Here is a 9307-nt window from a genome sequence, read left to right as displayed (position 1 = left end):
CTAGTATAATATATTTGTCCAATGAATACCCGTTTATCATCTGCATTTCTTCTTGGTGCAGCAATTTTAATGGCCAGTAGTGTATGTGGTTGGAAGGTTACAAGCCGTCTGGCTTGCCTCCTCTCATTTATACTAAATTTATTTGCGCCTTCTCACGACAGGCGATTGGCAGAACATTTTAATTGTATCCACTGAAAATCTCATTACGTTGATTTATTGCGGGGAAGTGTACTTTGTATGAAGGGGCTAACAGTTCCGGACTGTGAATACGTGAGAAATGCACAGCCCGCACGCTGCTCTGAATGCGGCAGGTGTGTCGTGGGCGGTCACAGCTTTGTGCCGGTTTGTCAAGTGGGCACCGACGGAAGCTCGCCGTGAAAGGGTACAGTACCGCCCGACGTTGAAAGTAGGTACAACATTCTTCGTTATTCTTGTCAGAACAACATATTTTTTGTTAATAATAACTCAATTTCACTTAATACACCAAAGCCGGATACCAGTGTAGCAAAGAATGACAATTTATTTATTTAATTGATCACATGTGCACTCCCACAAAAGAAATCCCTACATCCAGTTTGGTGAGATCTGTGAAATGAATGAATGTATGGTCGTCTGCTAACCGCAGATAGTGAATGTGATTATATGATCATCTTTGAGACGGTAATTGGGTCACCTTTGGTGCGACCAAAGAGATGAAATTTACCCGAGCTTTGAGCGCCTGAAATGTGGCTGACCAATACGGTAGCAAGGTGCTCCCCCACTTCGGCAGAGGTGCGAGAGGACCTGAAGGACGGCCATGTTTCAGCACTCTGCCGCTGGCTCTTGTGCTGTTAAGACCTGTCTTAGGTGTGCTCCGTAAAGACAAAAGAGTGGAGACATGGTATGCATGTGAAATACTTAAGAGTAGTTTGGAATAATAATTTCTCTATTTCAGGAACTTTTGGGGGGAGAATTAAATGTCAGGCAGGTAATATTAAGGGGATCGTAGTAATCTCCGGAAGTGACCAACGGTCACAATGAAACCACGTGTAGAAATAAGTTGAAATACTTCCGAGTGCTTAAGTTAAGCTGAATTACTAGCATGTGTACTATAAGTTGGAAATATTTAAGAAATGCCGTGTGCAGGACTTGAAATTAGAGACGAGTACTTCCACGTGGTGAGTACTGTGTGAGTCTCAATCTGTGTATGAGACAAAGGATAAAGAGAAGTACTCGTCCATGGTATCAGTTGAGGACTCGCGTGTGTGATGAATATGTTCTTAATATTACTTTGCGTGTTGTGTTTCCGTGTGACGCTGGATTCTGACTCTAATACTCTGAGAGTGAAGCAAGGTGAGTCAGCCGTCTATCCAGCAACGCCACTTGTCTTGCATTGCACAGGAAGACGTGCATATAACGTCCAGAGTTCGAAGTAGGAAAGAAAAGTTACGAAGTGGGACAGTGTCGTGTGAAACTGGGATGAATACTAATTGAAGTGGGAAACCTGAAAGTGATGTGATTATAATGTTGTGACTATTCCTTATGTTGTATTCCATGTTGCAATGTGGTGTATGTCATGTAATTTAAGTATGTGTGGTTTGCATGGGAGAGTAGCAAGGTAGTTTCAGAGGTAGTGGGTTATGTATGTTCCTTTTGTACCGCTCGGTCTGCAGGAAAGTTTCGTGATGATGGTTGTGAGAGTCGAAGTGTGAGATATAGCAAAAGATCCACCATCCTATCCAGAAAGTGCACTGTAGCATTAAATAATTACGAGACCATAAGATAGAGAATCACCAACGTAAAGCCATGCCCACTGGGCGGAATTTCTCATGTGTTATGGTTGTAGGTTATAGAATTTGTGCGTTTAGGTTATAGAATTTATCGGAATAAATAAGATAGTGAAAAGAAAAAGATTGGTGGCCTTTTGCTTCGAATTGTATGTTGTCATGATATCCAGAATTTATAATGTGTGCGCCATTCATATTCAGTGCGATGGCCACGTGTTGATCAAAGCCGTTAAATAAGAAAGAAAATGTGGTATTGCCAGTGCGTAGTGAACAGTCAGAGTTCTGTAAATTACTGATAGTCAGATGAGCGTTTCCGTTGCGTAATATTCATACATGAGGGTAATTTGTAACTTAATTGTGAGTACGAGAGTTCATGTTACTCGATAAGTAAGAATGAATCCATTCACTTGGCAGACCACTCATCTTGCAGGCCTGACTGCTTGACGCCACAGTATGAGCAAGGCATGTGGGTGCCTCTCAGCCGAACCTGCCGGTCGTCTTCACGAATTCGGGATCAGCGGCCGGTGGCATGACTCGCCACCTGAGATAGCCGAGGGCAGTAGCTTCAAGTGCTCTCTGGGACACCACAACTTATAGCGGAGAAGTACGAGTCTTGGAATGCTGGGGCAAACTACGGCGAGGAATGGGACCTCACAGAGGCACACCGTGTTGGTCTGGCCTAGGAAAGTTCAGAACTGTTAAACAACGCTCTGATTTACTCATCGCTAGCTGATGTCAGATGGGAATTTCTAGAACGAACTAGCGAGGGGGAGGACCTCTGATTGGCCCGCGACTGACGACATTCCAGAGTGGGAATGTGTAAAACATGGCACTGACAAGCTATTGGCGAAAAAGAGTAACATTCTTCCTGATTGGCGTTTTTGGTCAGATGGGCGCCAACTGCCGAGTTAGGAGCTGGTAGAAGAAAAGAAGATGCGGTTTGGCGGTGGGTGGAGGCAGGCTGCTGGTTCGAGATGTAGTGCCGCTTTGAGGTGTCAGAGAGTCCTGACGAACGAGATTCTGATCGTCCACTACGACCACGGTCCTCCAACTTGCCGCCACAGCAGACTGATGAGGGCATACAGCGGCACAGCTCACTAAGTGGGGGTTCAGGTAGGAACTGTACCACTGCGACAGCTCTGCTAAACCCTGTTCGTGCCTTAGAACTGTTTGATACGGTATTCAGTCGACCACTGGAGTTTCTGAATCAATCGTTGGGTTGTATTAGATTAATGATTTTATGTGCAGCTAGGATACTGTAGCTATCCCTGCACCTGCCATCTTGTTAGTTGTCGTCAGCAGTTAAGTTCGTTTTTTCGTAGAATGTTGATGCCAATACTTTGTAATTGTTTAATATCATAAATAATCGATTTATGTTCCTTTCATTTCAGTGACTTGTTCTACTGACTGAAAGGCCGTCTATATGGGAGGATTATTGGAATTTCCCGCCTGGAAATGGAAAAAAGAACACATTGACACCGGTGTGTCAGACCCACCATACTTGCTCCGGACACTGCGAGAGCGCTGTACAAGCAATGATCACACGCACGGCACAGCGGACACACCAGGAACCGCGGTGTTGGCCGTCGAATGGCGCTAGCTGCGCAGCATTTGTGCACCGCCACCGTCAGTGTCAGCCAGTTTGCCGTGGCATACGGAGCTCCATCGCAGTCTTTAACACTGGTAGCATGCCGCGACAGCGTGGACGTGAACCGTATGTGCAGTTGACGGACTTTGAGCGAGGGCGTATAGTGGGCACGCGGGAGGCCGGGTGGACGTACCGCCGAATTGCTCAACACGTGGGGCGTGAGGTCTCCACAGTACATCGATGTTGTCGCCAGTGGTCGGCGGAAGGTGCACGTGCCCGTCGACCTGGGACCGGACCGCAGCGACGCACGGATGCACGCCAAGACCGTAGGATCCTACGCAGTGCCGTAGGGGACCGCACCGCCACTTCCCAGCAAATTAGGGACACTGTTGCTCCTGGGGTATCTGCGAGGACCATTCGAAACCGTCTCCATGAAGCTGGGCTACGGTCCCGCACACCGTTAGTCCGTCTTCCGCTCACGCCCCAACATCGTGCAGCCCGCCTCCAGTGGTGTCGCGACAGGCGTGAATGGAGGGACGAATGTAGACGTGTCGTCTTCAGCGATGAGAGTCGCTTCTGCCTTGGTGCCAATGATGGTCGTATGCGTGTTTGGCGCCGTGCAGGTGAGCGCCACAATCAGGACTGCATACGACCGAGGCACAAAGGGCCAACACCCGGCATCATGGTGTGGGGAGCGATCTCCTACACTGGCCGTACACCACTGGTGATCGTCGAGGGGACACTGAATAGTGCACGGTACATCCAAACCGTCATCGAACCCATCGTTCTACCATTCCTAGACCGGCAAGGGAACTTGCTGTTCCAACAGTACAATGCACGTCCGCATGTATCCCGTGCCACCCAACGTGCTCTACAAGGTGTAAGTCAACTACCCTGGCCAGCAAGATCTCCGGATCTGTCCCCCATTGAGCATGTTTGTGACTGGATGAAGCGTCGTCTCACGCGGTCTGCACGTCCGGCACGAACGCTGGTCCAACTGAGGCGCCAGGTGGAAATGGCATGGCAAGCCGTTCCACAGGACTACATCCAGCATCTCTACGATCGTCTCCATGGGAGAATAGCAGCCTGCATTGCTGCGAAAGGTGGATATACACTGTACTAGTGCCGACATTGTGCATGCTCTGTTGCCTGTGTCTATGTGCCTGTGGTTCTGTCAGTGTGATCATGTGATGTATCTGACCCCAGGAATGTGTCAATAAAGTTTCCCCTTCCTGGGACAATGAATTCACGGTGTTCTTATTTCAATTTCCAGGAGTGTATATTAGACAATTTGTAGACAGCGATTCCGGTGCGTTAATATGAGGTCTTAATGGGAGTGTGATGGAGTGTGGGTAGGTGCATTACTCTGATAGGTTTCACAGTCTCACACACTGTGGGATATTGGAAGGAAAAAATGTAACTATCCGCTTACGTGATTAATAATATGGTCTCACGAAGTAGTGATAATAGTAGTGTTGGAGTAGGGATTAAAGCTAAGGGAGAAGAAATATAAACTTTGAGGTTTGCTGATGGAATTGTAATGCTGTGGACTTGGTACAGCAGTTGAGCGGAATGGATAGTGTCTTGAAAGGATGATATAAGATGAACATGAACGAAAGCAAAACGAGGAGAATGGGATGTAGTTAATTTCAATCAGGCAGTGTTGTGGGAATTAATAGTAGTAGATGAGTTTAGCCATTCGGGCAGCAAAGTAACTGATGATGGCCCAATTAGAGAGGTTATAAAATGTAGACTGGCAATGGCAAGAAATACGTTTCTGAAGAAGAGAAATTCATTAATATCGGATATAGGTTTAAATCTTTTCTGAAGGTATTTGTGTGGAATGTAGCCATGTATGGAAGTGAAACATGGACGATAAACAGTTTAAACGAGAATAGAAGCCTTTTCAGTGTGGTACTACAGAAAAATGTTGTAGAGGGATAGATCACGAAAGGAATGAAGAGATAATGAATGGAATTCGGGAGAAAAGAAATGTTTGGCACGTCCTAACTAGACGAAGGGATCAGTTGATACAACAGATTCTGAGGCATAAAAGGATCACCAATTTAGTATTGGAGGGAAGTGGTAAACATCGTAGAGCGAGACCAAGAAATGAATACAGTAAGCAGACTGAGAAGGATGTACGTTGTAGTAGTTATTTGGAGATGAAGAGTCATGCACAGGATAGAGTAGAATGGAGAGTTGCATCATCTTATGACTGAAGACCACAATGACAACAACGACAATCGGTTATACACTGAGCATTCTCGGCTATTTCTTTAAAAAAAGTCCGGTATCTGATGGGCGTTTGACCCGAGCCAGATCGTTATTAATATTCTAGCACCCAGGGACGGCAGGTTGGGACAGTCGGCAGTCGTGGAATGCTTGTAGCCACATCCCCACGAAATAAAGAGGAATGGATCAGATTCTACAAATCAGATGACAGGTGTGGTCTGAAGTGACTTGAGACAGGGAGGGCTGAGTTCCCACGGACCATGTGAGTTAGCGTGTGTGTGTGTGTGTCTGCCGCCCCTCGCCGCCCCCTGCCACGACCGTAGCACGACCACGACCACGACCAGGGCAGGGCAGGGCTGGGCTGCGCCGGGCTCGTAAAGCGGCTGCTAATGAAACGGCCAGGACGGGACGGGGCGGGGCGGGGCGGAGAGCCACCCTGCTTTTTACGACCGCCTGCATCAGACAGACCGCCCCGTCTGTTTGCGGCCGTAAACGCCGCAGTTACGCCGACGACATCTTCCGCGTAGCCGGGGCGGCGCTAACGTGGCTGCCGACGGCTCTCTACCTGCCGCTGGCGGCGGCCGCGGGCACCGTGCGTTTGTACTGAGGAACGGCGTAGAGGCGAGAGCAAGCAACGAGCAGCGCCAACAGATTCAGGGGCCGCGCCTGTTAAGCGGACACACGTGTCGGCACGGCTTGCATCTTAGCGAGTGTTACTTCTCTGGGAGACCCTCCCAAACACAGGCGACGGTTTTCTTCTCTTTTAACGCGAAGCATTACCAGCATTAGCGACAGCGATTAAAGTCCAGGCTGAAAGGATAACATTCGCTGATGACAATGCTGTCCTCAGTGAAGGTGAAGAATGGTTCAAATGGCTCTGAGCACTATGGGACTTAACATCTGTGGTCATCAGTCCCCTAGAACTTAGAACTACTTAAACCTAACCAACCTAAGGACGTGACACACATCCATGCCCGAGGCAGGATTCGAACCTGCGACCGTAGCGGTGACGCGGTTCCAGACTGTAGCGCCTAGAACCGCACGGCCACACCGGCTGGCGGTGAAGAATGATTACAGGATTTCTTGAATGGATGATGATGATTCTTTTGTGTGGGGCGCCCAACTGCGCGGTCATCAGTGGCCGTGCAAAGTCCCAATTTTTACACAGTCCAATTGTTTACGCAGTCCAATCTAGCCACTGTCACGAATGATGATGATGAAATGGTGAGGACAACACCAACACCCAGTCCCCGGGCAGAGAAAATCCCCAACCCGACCGGGAATCGAACTGGGACCCCGTGATGCAGAGGCAGCAATGCTAGCCACTAGACGACGAGCTGCAGACTGTTGGATGGAACGGGCGATCTTCTGAGTACTCAATGTGTATGCAGAGTAAACCAAAGAAAGGGCGAAAGCGATGAACAGTACCAGAAATCACAAGAAAGAGAAACTAACCTCAAATTTACGTAATAAGTACAGAAAATTATTGAAAATCGGCTGGGATGAAATGGAATGAGGAGGTTCTATGTAATGCAGAAGTGGTCACTAATTGTGTGTAGAAGTGAAACTGGCGGTATAAAAGGAGGGAGCAAGTACTGTGTTGTCAACAGCGAAGCGCCAACAGCATAACAGGTCTGCCAGGAGAGATCAGTAGCTCCGAACGTGGCCTAGTCGCTGGGTGTCACCTGACTGCCGAAGCCACCAGGGACGTTCCAGCCCTGCTGGAGCTGCCCGAGACGACTGTCGGCGATGTTTTTGTGAAGCGGAACAGGCGCAACAGACCTCTGGGAATGCAATTCATCAACAAAGGTAGTAAGTAGCTTCAAAACATCAGTTCGATCTGTACTTGAAAATTGCTCGTCAGTATGGGATCCTTACCAAATAGGACGGATAGAGCAAGTAGAGAAGATCCAAAGAAGAGCAGCACGTTTCGTTACAGAATTCATTCAGTAAGCACGAAAGCGTCGCGGAGACACTCAGTCAACTCCTGCGGCACACGCTGCAAGAGACGCGTTGTGCATCGCGGTATGGTCTGATTTTAAAGTCCAGAGAGCGTACTTTCCTAGAAGAGTCAATCTAAATATTCCATCCTCTTACGTATATTTCGCGAAAAGATCACCAAGATAAAATTAGACAGATCTCAGCCCACGCAGAGGCTTACCAGCAATCATTCTTCTCCCGAACCGAACGCGCCGAAACATGAAAAATGAGGAAGTGTGACTGGTACACAAAGACCGTCCCCCACCTACCGTAAGGTCGCTTGCGGAGTATAGCTGTAGCTGCAGACGTAGTATAGACGATGAGAGACGGGGACTGTCCAGTATGGTGCAGGCTGGTTGTCGAGAAACCGCAGTCAGCTGAAGGAAGGAAGCACTGGTGATTTCCAAAGTGCTATGGCAGCAGTCCAGCTAACGGTTATGTGTAGGGAATTATAAAAAGAATAGGCGCAATGGTAGAGCAGATCCACATAAGGCACACGTTTCTGTACTCAGTTCTAGGTAACGCCAGAGCTAGTGTGGAGAGCGACGCCAGTGGACAGTGGATAACTGGAAACGATTGATTTGTGTTGATGAATGAAGCTGTACCCCTCCGGCAATCCGAAGGAGGGGTTTGCGTTTGGCGAATGTCTGGACTGTTACCTGGAATCGTGGATACTGCCAGTAGTGAAGCACGGAACAGGTGAGGTAACGATACGGCGGTGTATTTCGTGGTTAGGTTGTAGTCCCGGTTTGCGATTAAGAAAAGGATATGAACGCATTTCACAACCTTGTGTACTGCCTATAGTAGAGGAGTAGTTTGGAGTCGATGAGTGTATCAACGTGCCAATGCACCCAGTCACAAAGCAGCATCTCTGAGGTAATGGCTTGTGGACAGCGACGTTCCTCAAATGGAATGGCCTGCCCACCGTCCCGACCTCATCCAAGTGGAACTGCTTCGGGGTGACTTAGGACGTCTACTGGGCTCCAGACTCCAGCGTCCAACATGACTAAATTAGGAAAAGCACAGTACCGAGGTATCGAGGGACCTTTCTCGACGAACGTCGTAGCTTTGCACATCTTGTAGAGGAAGCAGGCAGAAAAGTTACAAACGTCATGAATGAAGTTATAGCAATAGAAAATATGCAGTTTCAGCTTCCCTTGAAGACAATCAGACCATGCCGCTAGTGTATACTAGCATCAGTCGTAGGATGTGGTGCGAGCGTCTGGTCTCACAGATTGCAGCTTCAATAGTGAGAAGAGTACAACGAGGAGTGCGCCTATCACACTATCCTGAATGATGTTTCCCTGGTATTTCTAGAAGTATGCCCACTGGTCTTGGAAATTAGGAAAAGAGGAGCCTTTTACCGGTTAAGGACAGGCAATCAAATGGAAGTACGAAGGGTGCTTGGAAGTGAGGCCAGTTCGAAACAGGCAATAAAAGATGGCCTATTACAACTGTGCCAAAATGATTGGGACACTTCAGGCACAGGCAGGAGAACACAAGAATTTCTCCCTAACATCAGTGAGAGATTAAAAATGACATTTCTTAACCCGTCGAGTGGATCGATACGTTACCTGACTGGCCATTGCCCTTATGCCACGTATCTGTACAAAACCAGAAGGCAGATGAATGACAGCTGCGCTTGCGGCAGAGTGAGCACACCAGAACGCAAATTGTGGGACTGCGCGTTCTGTGACGATGCCGCGAGTAGTGGACGTCAGGTGTTAAGGATGTTGGA

Source organism: Schistocerca cancellata, chromosome 10, assembly GCF_023864275.1.
Source record: "Schistocerca cancellata isolate TAMUIC-IGC-003103 chromosome 10, iqSchCanc2.1, whole genome shotgun sequence".
In the NCBI taxonomy this organism is placed as follows: domain Eukaryota; kingdom Metazoa; phylum Arthropoda; class Insecta; order Orthoptera; family Acrididae; genus Schistocerca; species Schistocerca cancellata.
The sequence above is the reverse complement of the archived record's forward strand: the minus strand, read 5'-3'. Positions refer to the sequence as shown.